The following is a 12,845-nucleotide window of genomic DNA, read 5'->3' on the forward strand; positions in this document are numbered from 1 at the left end:
AAACTACCAATGTGACATCAGTGAATTCGGAGCAGGGACAAGATGTGCACAGTTGGCTTTCATGAGTAGAGAAGAATCAGACTCAGCACCGCTGCATGAATGAGTGAATGAGTGAATGAATGAATGAATGAATGAAGTGTGTTAGGCACTGGCAATGTGAGAGAAGGCTTCAGCCCTTTAGGAAGACGTCTATTCAATCTTCAAGAAGCTGGTCCTGCAGCTGCGAGTCCAATTTCAGTTCCAAAATAGGAGACAAAGAACCAAGGAGTCAATCTTTGACTTACTCAGCAAGAGGGACATTCGTTTCCTTCGGGTCTTTTACTTTTAATATCAAGCTTTGTCCAGGCGTCTATCGAGCCTATTGAGCCTATTGAGCACCCCACTCAGACTGGTTGATGGAAAGTGGGTGAGGCTGAGGCCATGAAAGAAAGAGTATCAGGAGAATGAACCCCCTGACCTGAAGTAAGGGGTTTATGATACCGCATACATAGGGTGGTTCCTGGCTTGCTGAGTTCAATGGTCCAACAATGCCATCCTCTGAACGTCAATGGTGTCTCTTCTTAGTGGCTATTGCAGTACCAGACATCCTGTGCAGACTGACAATGTCTGGTGAAAAAGAGGTACATTCTCTCACATTAAATTTGTGAGGAAAACCTTTCCCCGAAGTCATATGGCAGCCATCCCCTCAGATCCCATTGGCATGACTAGATCGCATGTCATTCCTAAATCAGCCATTTCCAAGAGAATGGGACCACTGTGACTGCCTCAAACCAATTGAAGGGACACTATGGGGGCAGAACCTGAGAACCCAGGCAGAGCCCTGCCCTAAACGAGGAAGCAAGTGGGGTAGGGTGACAGTGGGCAATGGCCTTCAAGACCTAATCTACAGGAAATGTTAGAAGATGCACAAATCTTATGACCAGGGCGTTCCATAAACACTTCTTGAGATACTTAAGGAACAAGAAGGCAAAGTGAGGCAGCATAGCTCCTAGGCTTTCCCCTCAAAGCCAGACATGGACACACACACACACACACACACACACACTTTCATCAGCCCTCCACCACGTGCATATGAAGCCAGCATGTGAGCGGGACAGCTGTCATGCTATTCGCAGAAACCAGAACTGTACGTAGTGAGGCTCTGTGGGGACAGAGCCCCTGGCCAGCCAGGTCTGTGCCACAGTCCCGGCAATATCACTGATGTTGGCGTGAGACCCCCACACACAGGTGCTTCCAGTTGTGCCTCTATCTGGGGTCACTTGTGGCCATGTTCTGACGTGGGCAATCCCACTTCAGCAGGACTGAATTCCCCAGGGTGGGCAGCCCGCAGTGCCTCCCTCTCCCTGCTCTGACCTGGTTACGGGGGTTGCTAGGTAACTGCTACGCAGCCTCCCCTTCCAACGCTGGAGGAAGCTTGGTTACCATGGCGAGTCCGGATGAGGTGGGGGATGCAGGGGAAAGGGAACACTGCCCAGGGGCGGGGGCGGGGAGGGGGTGAGGGGTCCAGAGCCTGGACTCTGGGAACTTTGGAAAATCTCTTCACCCCTCTGTGCCTTGTTTTCCTTATCAGTAAAATAAAGGAGGGGCTGGGTCTCTTGCTCTAAACCACTGATGCATGCAGATGGCATATACTAAATAGACACTGATCCTCAGACTCCTTTTAGGTAAGAGTGACTCAAGACGGGTACAGAAAAGGAATGAGTTGGATTGTGTTTAAGATAAAATAGAGAAACTAGCAAGCCTGTGTCTCTAGCAGGAGATAAAAGTCATGGAGAGTCTCCCTTCTATTGACAGTAATTTAGCTTCTGGAATCGATACTCATGAGTCCCTGGGGCTCCCTGGGTTTTTTATTGAACCTAGACTTCCTAAGGAAGTCCCATAATGGGTGTGTCACCTTAGGGTACCTGGCTTGCTAAAGAGTCTCCCCATCCCTGGGCTCTGCTGGCTCTTCTTCCCCCCTGGCACCATGTCACAGGCCCAGCCCACTGGCGCCAAGTCTTGACTTGTGGGCTCTGCCCAAACCTCTAGGATTGGCTACTGGATCTTGCCCTTGATCTGAGCCCTGGCCCCAGCCTCTTCCTTCATCCCTGTAGTGAGATCTCTAGCCAGGCCCAGGTGCCGGGACGTCTGTAGTACCCAACTTCTCCCCTCCCCGTCTCATCCATGCCAATCCCCTTCCAGAATCCAGATCCCCGCTGCTGGAGTCTCTTAGCACTGGCTGCCATCCTGCCTGTGGGTGTGGGCTGCTGCTCTGTCCCCTGTGTGTGCCTCACTCCCTTTACCCTTGTTGGCCTCATGCTGGGACCCCCGAAGACAGCTGGTTCCCCGTACCACCACCGTCTGATGCTCATTGTCACCAGTGGTGCCTGTGACCCCAAAAGAGAGGTTGGACCCTACCCATCCCACCTCCAGCAGCTAGTCTGCCTTCCACCTTCTTCCTCAGACCCTGCCTCCAATTCTGAGTCTTGGTGGCTCCTTATCTTTTCCCTGCCATATACACACGAAGAACAGGGTTATGTCAGAGTGTGGCCCAGGATGCCGGAGTTATATCAGGGAACATTCTCCACCCCCACTCAACAGCTGAGTTTCCTCCTTCCTGGTCAGGAGCAGAAGGAGGAATTCATACCATGTGCTTTGGGTGTGAGAATGAGTAGGGTGTCACGGTGAGTGGGCTTTCAGCTGCCAGCTGTGATTTGGGGCACTCTAGAACTTTCTCGTCCCATAGAGAAAGTACATCCTCGAATCATGTACCCCAGTCACCCCTCCTTTCTAGCTCTCCTCCACTTTCCCCTGCAGGCAATGTAGAAAAGTGGAGAAACCAGGAGCTTTGATTCAGCAGGCCCGGGGCCCGATCCAGACTCTGCCACTGACTGTGTGAGCCTGGACAAGTTACCTGACCTCTCTGAGCTAAGCTAGAGAACCAGAGACAATAGCACTAAGTGTCCTGAGAAAGGAACAAAATTATAAGAACTGCTTGGTGAGGGCCTAGCAAATAGAGGGCGACCCCGCTACGCCTTCCACCGTGGCAGAAGCAGCCTTCTTCACCCCACCCCACCCCACCCCTGGCGACATGTTGTTGCAAAGGCCTCCTTTCCTTTGAAACTTGCCTGTCCTGTACTCAGTCCTCCTCAGGGTGCGTCTCTCTGCACCTATCACACGGATAGCCTACTGAGGCAGTAAATCAACTTTGGGAGTAGACTTTGCCCGCCTCCTTCCAAGGGACGGCTGCCCCCACCTGTAAGGGACAAAGTGCTGAGGGTTTGGGCCAAATAAAGGAGTGATTCTTGAAGGGAGTATGGCCAGTTCTGGAGCTGCTGTTACTTCCTCTGGCTGCTCTGCCTGCCTCCAGTCTCTGGAATCTTCTCTACTAAAAACTGCCCCTTCCTCAAGCATTCCTGGCTTGAGGTTTAAGCTGCCTCCCAGAGATTGGGGGGGTGGGAGAGGCCTCTGGGTTACTCTCTGTCCTGAACCTTGCTGTGCAAATCCCACCTTTGGCGACTGACTTGGCTTGCAGGTCCCCCGCCTGGAGTCCCCCGCCCTTCCTATTGCCCCCCGTCCATGTCCTAGCCAGCCTGCAGCCCAGGGAAAATGCCACCTCCTTCACAAAGCCCTCCTTGATTCCACCCTCAGAGAGCAACTCTTCCTCTGTCCAACCATCTCCTGATATGGCTCTTCTGGCCTTGCCCTGGAGAGGTGGCTGGGCTCAGCGCCTGTGCCCTCTGGTCTAGTCCCCGAAGACAGGGATGAACCAACACTAAATAAGTCACGCCAGCCCAGGTCCCCTGGTCGGGGCCAGAGCTGTCTGAAAATTTGTCTAAAAATGTTTCAGACACACCCAGTTCCCGGCACTGCAAGTTCCTGGGAAGCGGGGAGTTGGTTCGTCAGCAGCACTGTGCCCTCCGGGGATGAAGGTTGCTCAAGCCACCCCACGCTGCCTGCACTGCCTAGCAGGGCATGCCACTCCAGGACCTTTGTGCCGCTACCAGGAAGAAGCGAGAGAAAACTCCATCCCCTCCGTGACTTCCTTCGGAGCCCCTCCCCAGCCTTAGATCTGGGGCAGCCGGCTTTCCCTAAGAACACATGTTATTGGAGCGCACCAGGGGTCCTCTCTGCCTCTGGCCCATCCCGTGCACTCTGCCAGGCACAGCCCGCCATTTCCCAGCTCACACGCCATCTGTGGCTCCCAGCTGCCCACAGAGCTAACTTCAAACTCACCCTGGATGCCAGAGATTCAAAACCGTTCATGGAGCAACCGATATTTCTGGCCCATTGCCTCTCTCTGTCCTTCCCCCATCCCTGAACATGTACTTGTACATATTCACATATGTGTAGTTACATGTACACACATGCACACACACGCACATATATACACGTGCACATGTATACACACCTACACGTGTACACACACAAGACAAAAATACACACACACACCATGATCCAAATTAGTTTGTTAGTTTCGTCTGTATTTGCCTTGATTATTACATTCATTTACTCATTCATGTATTCATTCATCCATGCGACATTCCCTTAGTGCCAGGTCCCTATGAGAGGCTGGCATGCAGACAAGGAGGATACAATTTCCCTGTTCTCCTGGGAGTCACTGCTGCCTCGAACACTCCGCCACCTTCCCCGTGTGTTTTAAGTCCTATAAAGCCCAGCCCGAGGTCCACCTCCCTGGACAAGCCCTCCTAGCTCTTCAGCCCTGGAGTACCTGTCCCTGCATTTGAGTTCCTATAGCAACACCATGTAAAAGAACTTTCTGGGCACCTGGGTGGCTCAGTTGGTTTGTCTACTGGTTTTGGCTCAGGCTATAAATTCGCGGTTCAGGAGTTCTAGCCCCACATCAGGCTCTGTACTGGCAGCACAAAGCCTACTTGGGATTCTCTCTCTCCTCTCTCTCCTTCCCTCTCTCTCTCTCTCCCTCCCTCCCTCTCTCTCTGCCCCTTCCCTGCTTGTGCTCTCTCTCTCTCTCAAAATAAACAAATGAACATTAAAAAATGTTCCACCATGATGGAAATATTCTATATCTGCACCATCCAGTATGAGAGCCATTGGCCTCATTGGCTATTGAGCACTTCAGATGCGGCCTGTGTGGCTGAGGAACAGAATTTCTTACTTTTAATTTGTTTTTCAAAGTTTTTTTTTAAGTAGACTCCATGCAGGGCACCTAGGTGGTTCAGTCAGATAAGCATTCAACTTTGGCTCAAGTCATGATCTCACTGTTAGTGAGTTTGAGCCCCATGTCAGGCTCTGTGCTGACAGCTCAGAGCCTGGAGCCTGCTTTGGATTCTGTGTCTCCCTCTCTCTTTGTCCCTCCCCCACTCATGCTCTGTCTCTCGCTCTCTCTCTCTCTGAAAAATAAACATTCAAAAATTTTTTTAATAAGTAAATTTTTAAAAATAAACTCCATGTACAACGTGGGGCTCAAACTCATGATCCCTAGATGAAGAATCATATGCTCTACCATCTGAGCCAGCCAGCCACCCCTGAATTTCTTACTTTCATTTACTTTTGATTAATTTGTTACTTTTGTTTTGTTTTTTAATGTTTCCTTATTTTTGAGAGAGAGAGAAAGAGAGCACGTGGGGTAGGGGCAGAGAAAGAGGAAGACACAGAATCCAAAGCAGGCTCCAGGCTCTGAGCTGTCAGCACAGAACCTGACATGGGGCTCGAACTCACAAACCACAACATCATGACTGGAGCGGAAGTCAGATGCTTAACCGACTGAGCCACCCAGGCTCCCCTGGCATGTGACTCTTGAACTCAGGGTCATGGGTATGAGCCCCATGTCAGGGCATACAGCTTACTTTTTTAAAATGCCCACCATGTCCTATATCTACCACATATCAAATTCTCTCTCTCTCTTTTTCTCTCTCCCTCTCTCTCTCTCTCTCTCTCTCTCTCTCACACACACACACACACACACACACACACACAGTCACACTGTGAAACTGAATGGCTAAAGAAGGACTCCCATTCATTTGAAATTGCCTTTTGCATCCCAGGCTCTTAGTGTTAAGTTCTTACTGTATGCCAGGGAAATGAGAAAATCCTGTCCAGTTTTAAGAAGGTATTCCCAGTCAGTCTGAAGTAAAATGGTGGTGGAGGAGTGGGGGGGACCAGGGCAAAAATCCAGCATTTAAAGTACAACACCTGGGAACACCTTGATGAAGAAGACTGTCCTGCCCCCAAGTAACCTCCCACCCGTGGGGGGAGGCAAACCATTGCCATACAGAACTTGAGTTTAACTGAGGCTAGGCATGAAGTGAGGGCGCCTACCCCAGCCCTGAAGAACCAGGAGCCCCCATGGATGCAGTGACCAAACTGAAGACCAAAGGCTTCAGTAGAGTAGCTGGTGGCCTGGAGAGGAAAGCATTTCGGGAGGCGGGGAGGCTCCCTAAGCCAAGACACCACATGTCAAGGAAGGGGGAGTAGACAGAAGAAATCTAAATGGTTTGGACCATAAACGGCCACAAGGCACCTGGGCTTTGGTGTGGCGATAGTGGGGAACCCTAGAAGAGTTTCATGCAAGGAAATTATCTGGTATATTTGCATTTTAGAAGGGTTTTGAGGCAGGGAAAATTGAGGTAGGAGGCTCTTGCAGAAATGCGGGGGGCTGGGGGGAGCCGGGGATGGGTGGCAGCTAGGATGGAGTGAAGAAGACCAAAGAGAGAGTGCGGAAGAAGCCTCTTCTGGCACGGTAGCAGTGAGAGAGGGAGAAGAGTCAAGACCCATGCACGTTTCCCACTTGGGCTACCAGGCAGGTGGTGGTATCATTCTGGAGGAGAGAGATCCAGAAAGAACAGTGGGGAAGGGGGTTGAAGAGAAGTGGGTGTGGGTTTCTCTTGAGACCTCCCTGGAGGCGGAGGTGGCTGGGGGNNGACGTCCGAGTAGAGGTGACCAGCAGGCAGCCGGATGAGCTGGTCTGGAATGGAGGAGAATGTTCTGGAGCTGAGATGGAAGCATGAAAGCCATTCCAGCCAGGGAGAGGTGGGACCGCCCTCGGAGTATGTACAGCCTAAAGGACAAGAAGGCCAGAGACGGGCCCTGGGGGCCACCGGCCTTAGGGGTGGATGAAGCAGCTGGGAAGGAGCAGCAGGGGGAGGTGTGGATAAACCAGGGATCCTGACTGTCTGGGGAAGTGGGGGCGGCTGCAGAGTGTGGATACAAGGCTGGATACAAAGTCCCCGAGTCTGGAAGGTCTGCGAGGACAGGGACTTGCCTAGTGCCCAATCTGTACTCGGCAAACCGTTCATGAATGAAAAGATGAAGCTTTCAGTAAGTCATGACCGGCCGGGGAGAGGCCCCGCTGTGTTCCTTCCTCTGGGCCGGCAGAGCCGATCAGAGGTGAAAGGGATCATTTAGCTCAGTCCTAGGATCCGCACCCTCCTCCCCACGGTGCCAGCTCCAGCCACCTCCTCTTATGGCTGGAGGATAGGCGGCAGGCACGAAGGGGCCCCAAAGGGTTTTTTAAATGTTTATTTTTGAGAGGGGGACAGGGGATCTGAGGCAGGCTCTGCACTGACATCACAAAGCCCAATGTGGCGCTTGAACTCAAGAGCCGTGAGATCATGACCTGAGCCGAGGTCGGACGCTTAGCCAACTGAGACCCCCAGGCAGCCACAAAGATTCCCGGAGGTTTCACCACAGGCGCTCAGGATACGAATTCCCCCAGAGGAGAAAAAGTCAACCCTGGAGAATGGTTATCTGATCTATCATGAAGTGGGCTATTTTGGGACTCGAATTACACAGGAGGGCTAGACACGCACAGAGATGAACACAGTGACAATTAGCATTAACTACAAGGTGTCGTCTCTTTATGGCACACACAGCCGGCAGCGTGCCCTGGGGAGGGAGGAAGGTGAACCGAGTGCCAAGGTGGGAGGGGCAGCATCTGCCGGAGGAGGAAGCAGCACTTCTCAGGAAGGCTCAGTCACCTTGGGCAAAGGGGCCTCCGGTATTGGAAGTGCCAGCTTGACAGGCTCCCCTAGCTCAGGGTAAATTCCAGACCCAAGACTGGAGAGACTGGTACAGGCCAGAGGCTTTCTCTTAGGGTGTCGCCGCCTCATGGGCCATCCCCAGACACAAAGGAGATAGAGCTTGTGCCTAAAAGGAATCCATTTCCCCACGGTTTAGGCTTTTAAAAAAATCTCAGCGATAATAATNGACAGGTGCCGCAGTGTTTCTACTTATCAGCTGATAACCTGGAACAGATCCTCCAGGGCCTCAGTTTATTCATCTTTAACACCCCCCTGGAATTCTTTTCCACAGTCTACTTCACAGGATTAGGGACGCACCAGATTAGATGATTATATGGTAAAATGTTTCCACCGCCTGCGACGTCTCTGAGAGCAGCCAATATCCTCTGCTTCACAAAGACAGCTGTGGGTATCTGCCTCCCAGCTCAACAAGGCAGCCACCGGGACAGCTAGCTATCATGGCTGAATCCTCTTTTTTATTCCCAGTGGCGAGCATGTTATCTAGGACACGTTCACAGCTCAAAAATGTTAGCTGAATAAATAAGTCATTGGTCCCTAAAGGGGAATATTACAAAAATGCACAGTGTGCCTCATATCAGTTACATCTAGGAGAGATCTTGTCCAGTGTGAACTCTTCCTAAAATATTCTATTCCGATTCTCACCTTCTGTCCAATTCCAACTTCTGTCACATAACATTTGTGCTCCTTGAGAACACAAACCAGGTCTTAAATTCTTTTGTAATGTTTATTTTTTGAGAGACAGAGACAGAGCAGGAGTGGGGAGGGGGACAGAGAGAGAGGGAGTCACAGATTCCAAAGCAGGCTCCAGGCTCCAAGCTGTCAGCACAGAGGAGCCCGACACAGGACTCAAACTCACAAACCATGAGGTCATGACCTGAGCTGAAGTCGGACACTTAACCGACTGAGCCACTCAGGCGCCCCAACACAAATCAGGTCTTGATCGGGATGCCTGGGTGGCTCAGTCAGTTAAATGTCCGACTACAGCTAGGTCATGATCTCATGGTTTGTGGGCTCGAGCCCCGAGTCAGGCTCTGTGCTGACAGCCAGCTCAGAGCTTGGAGCCTGCTTCAGATTCTGTGTCTCCCTCTCTCTCTGACCCTCCCCTGCTCACACTGACTCTCTCTCAGAAATAAAAATAAAACATTAAAAAATTTTAAAAATAAAAAACCAGGTCTTTTTTTTTATTATAATTTTTTTTAATGTTTTTATTTATTTCCAGGAGAGAGAGAGAGAGAGAGAGACAGCGCGAGCAGGAGAGGGTCGGAGAGAGAGGGAGTCACAGACTGAAACAGGCTCCAGGCTCTGAGCTGGCAGTCAGCACAGAGCCCGACGCGGGGCTCGAACCCACGAACCGCGAGATCATGACCTAAGCGAAAGTCGGACGCTTAACCGACTAAGCCACCCAGGCGCCCCTAAAAAACCAGGTCTTAATCGTTGCATTTCGACGTGAGCTCTGCATGAGCAAAGACCTGGTTTTGTTCAGAGCTGCACTGTTGCGCCTAGAACAGAACCTTGTGCTTAGTAAGGCTCAGTAAGCATGTTATCTATGTCATAAATGAATGAATGATTTCTAACCCGGAACACCATGCTAGGCATGCAGCAAATATTTGCTGATTGGAGAAATGATTAAGCAAGGGGAACATCGTCTCTTATGAATGCCCCTTTCTAATCTCAACTAAGGTGGCATAGCAGGGTGGGTGGGTACACAAGATCTGGAATCAGATGATCTGGGTTTGAGTCCTGACTCTCCTACTCACTAACTAGGTGACCTAGAGTAAGCTACTGAACCTCTCTGTGCTTCAGTTTTCTTACCTATAAAACGGGGATAATAGAGGTGCCTACGTGGCTCAGTCGGTTGAATGTTCAACTCTTGATTCAGGTCATGATCTCACAGTTCATGGGATCGACAAAGCCCCCTAGGGATTCTCTCTCTCCCTCTCTCTCTCTCTGCCCCTCCCCTGTTCACTCACTCAAACTTGTGCTTTCTCTCTCTTGCTCTAAATAAATAAATAAATAAACAAACATTTAAAAATAAACAAAATGGGGATACTAATAATTTTTAAAACAGGGTCACATGAATTCATTTGTGGATCCATAAAATATTTAGCACAGTGCCTGGCACGTGGTAATTGCTGCTGTTTTTAATGACCATATCTGTCTCTTAATAACCTTCAGTGCCTCCTCTCTAGCTACAGAATAAGATAAAAAATCAAGGTCCCCACAGTTGGGCTCCAATGTCTCTTTCCAGTCCCACACGTTAGCGCTAACTACCCTTTCCTGGCTTCTCTGCTAGGCTAGATATTTCACGGAGCAATATATACCCATACACTTATTTCCCTTTTCATGAAGGCCTATAAGGTAGAATTTTTTATTGCACAGATTTCACTGAAGATGTGCCCACGGCTCAGAAAAGGGAAGTAACTTTCTCAGGGACACACAGCTTATCAAGAAAGTGAGATTCCATCCCAAGACTCTGTGACATGAAAGTTCATGCTCTTATTCACTGGACTCTAAATAAATCTTTGCTATGCAAAGTGTGGTCTGTGAACCAGCGCCACCAGCATAACCCAGGAACTTGCTAGAAATGCAGATCTCAGGCCTCACCTCAGACCCACTGAATCAGAATCTGCATTTTCACAAGATCCTCCAGGGGATTTCTATGCCCTGGAGTTAGAAGCACTGTTGTAACCCCCTTTCTAGGGGAGCCTGGGTGGCTCAGTCAGTTAAGCGTCCAACTTCTCAGGTCATGATCTCGTAGTTCATGGGTTTGGGCCCTGCATCGGGCTCTGTGCTGACAGCTCAGAGCCTGGAGCCTGCTTTGGATTCTGTGTCTCCCTCTCTCTCTGCCCCTCCCCCATGCTAACACTCTGTCTCTGTTCTCTTAAAAATAAATAAACATGGAAGAAAGAAAGAAAGAAACCCTTTTCTACCGTCAACCGCAAAAGCAAATTAAATCAATACCAGATCTCATTTAATCCCAACAACAATCTGAGAGGAAGTAGCATTGTTACCCCATTTTGCAGTTGAGGGCACTAAGGCTCTGAGGGTTAAGTATCTTGACCGGAAGCCACATGTGCCTGACATAAGCATGATGCTCGCTGGCCATCTCCCTCTGCCCGGAGTGTCTTCACTCCCTCTGTCCCCTTGAAATCTCATGCTTTAGGCTCCACTCAAAACCCCCTCCTGCTGAGTGAAGCCTGTCTTATCCACATCCCACTGGACAGATTAATGATTTCTTCCCCCACAGTCCCCGCAGCTCATTGCACATACCTTTCTCTTGGCCCTAATTCATTCTGTTTTAAAGAACTATGTGCTAAGTGCATACTGCGTGCCAGGCACATAGTGGGCGTTGAGTAAATGTCTGTGCCCAAAGCACTGCTGCTTGGGTTGATCAAAGCACTTTCGTCACACCTGTGTTATCCTGAGTATCTCTGTGTTCCTCCCGCCCACCTTCCCCCCACCCCCAGCTCCTCTATGCCCGACAGTCTGGCATCTCTTAGAGCCTCAAAATCACAGGAAGCAAACTAAATGCTCTCCATTCTAAAATGAAATATGTTTAAAGATTAGTTAAGAGTAGAATGTTGCCATTAATTAAGAGGCCTGGGCAATTCCTAAGGGTGCCAAGGTGACAGGCAGCCACTGCCCACCGCCACAGATCTTTTAGGCTGACACTGGGTGCCAGAACGAACGACTGTCACAACAGTGACAGATATTTGAAAATCTAACCTTCATTTTTTCACACCTTCAAAGGAAGGTCCAGAAATAGTAAGCAACCTCTTCGAATACCTGGGGGTTTTAAATCAGGTCCCGAGGAGCCTTCTGTCATTTTGTAAGGAGAAAGGTCGAAGGTGGCTGAGATGTAGGGCAAAGATCCCTGAGACACAGAGAACCCAATAGTCCCCATGCACTGCCTCTCCTTTTCTGGGAGGCCTGGGTAAACCACGTGCTTCAAGGCCTCAAGTTCCTCAGTTGTAAAATGAGGGGGTTGGACTAGTTTCTAATGCTTCTTCCAGCTCTGAGATGCTGTGCTATAAAATGGGAGAAATGTGAACCTTTGGTTGCTATGATCTGAAAATATTTTGAATGTGGAGAATCAAATTGTACAGCAGTGCATGAACAAAATAATATGTTAATGACTAAGAAGATTGTATTTAATCCAATGGGAAACAGCAGAGCAGCCGGCTGCTGGTGGTGTGTGTGTGCGCGTGCGCGCGCGTGTGTGTGTGTGTGTGTGTGTGTGTGTGTGTGTGTGTGTGTGGCTTCTTTCCTTGAGCTCAAACATGTACTTTGAATCACTAATATAGTAATCAGNACACACACACACACACACACACACACATCACTTCAAATTAAAATGGGGGAAAATTCCACCGCTGCCGCTTACATCTTTGCAGTATTTGGGTTTTTTTTTTCTTTTTTTAAGAAATTTTTATCGTGGTGAAGGTGCTGTATTGACAGCTTCTGGAGCCCTCTGATCTCAGAACTGGGACATGTGGGCCAGGGGCTGGGGGTTTTATTAGCATTTTGCTTTTGCACACCCACTGCCCCCCTCAGCCGTCACAATCTCGTCTGGCTGCAGGGCCCCCAGACCCTCAACGGGGGGAGTAGTCTCATCCACCACCCCAGAGGCACCCAGGCCAAAGCACGTGCTCGCGGCCATAACTGCAGGGAAGATGAGTGCGCGCCTGCTACGTCCGTGTCCGGCCCTGGCAGGCGGCGGGAAGGGTAGGATCGCCGCCGAAGGGTCGCAGCGGGGAGGAAGACGCGGGCCAGAGGCCTCACGTGCGTCTAACTTGGACCACCCGCCCCCTGCAGGTTCCTGCCCACCCTGGAGCCCCCGACCCG

The sequence above is a fragment of the Crocuta crocuta genome, unplaced genomic scaffold (genome assembly GCF_008692635.1).
Source record: "Crocuta crocuta isolate KB4526 unplaced genomic scaffold, BGI_CrCroc_1.0 scaffold143, whole genome shotgun sequence".
In the NCBI taxonomy this organism is placed as follows: domain Eukaryota; kingdom Metazoa; phylum Chordata; class Mammalia; order Carnivora; family Hyaenidae; genus Crocuta; species Crocuta crocuta.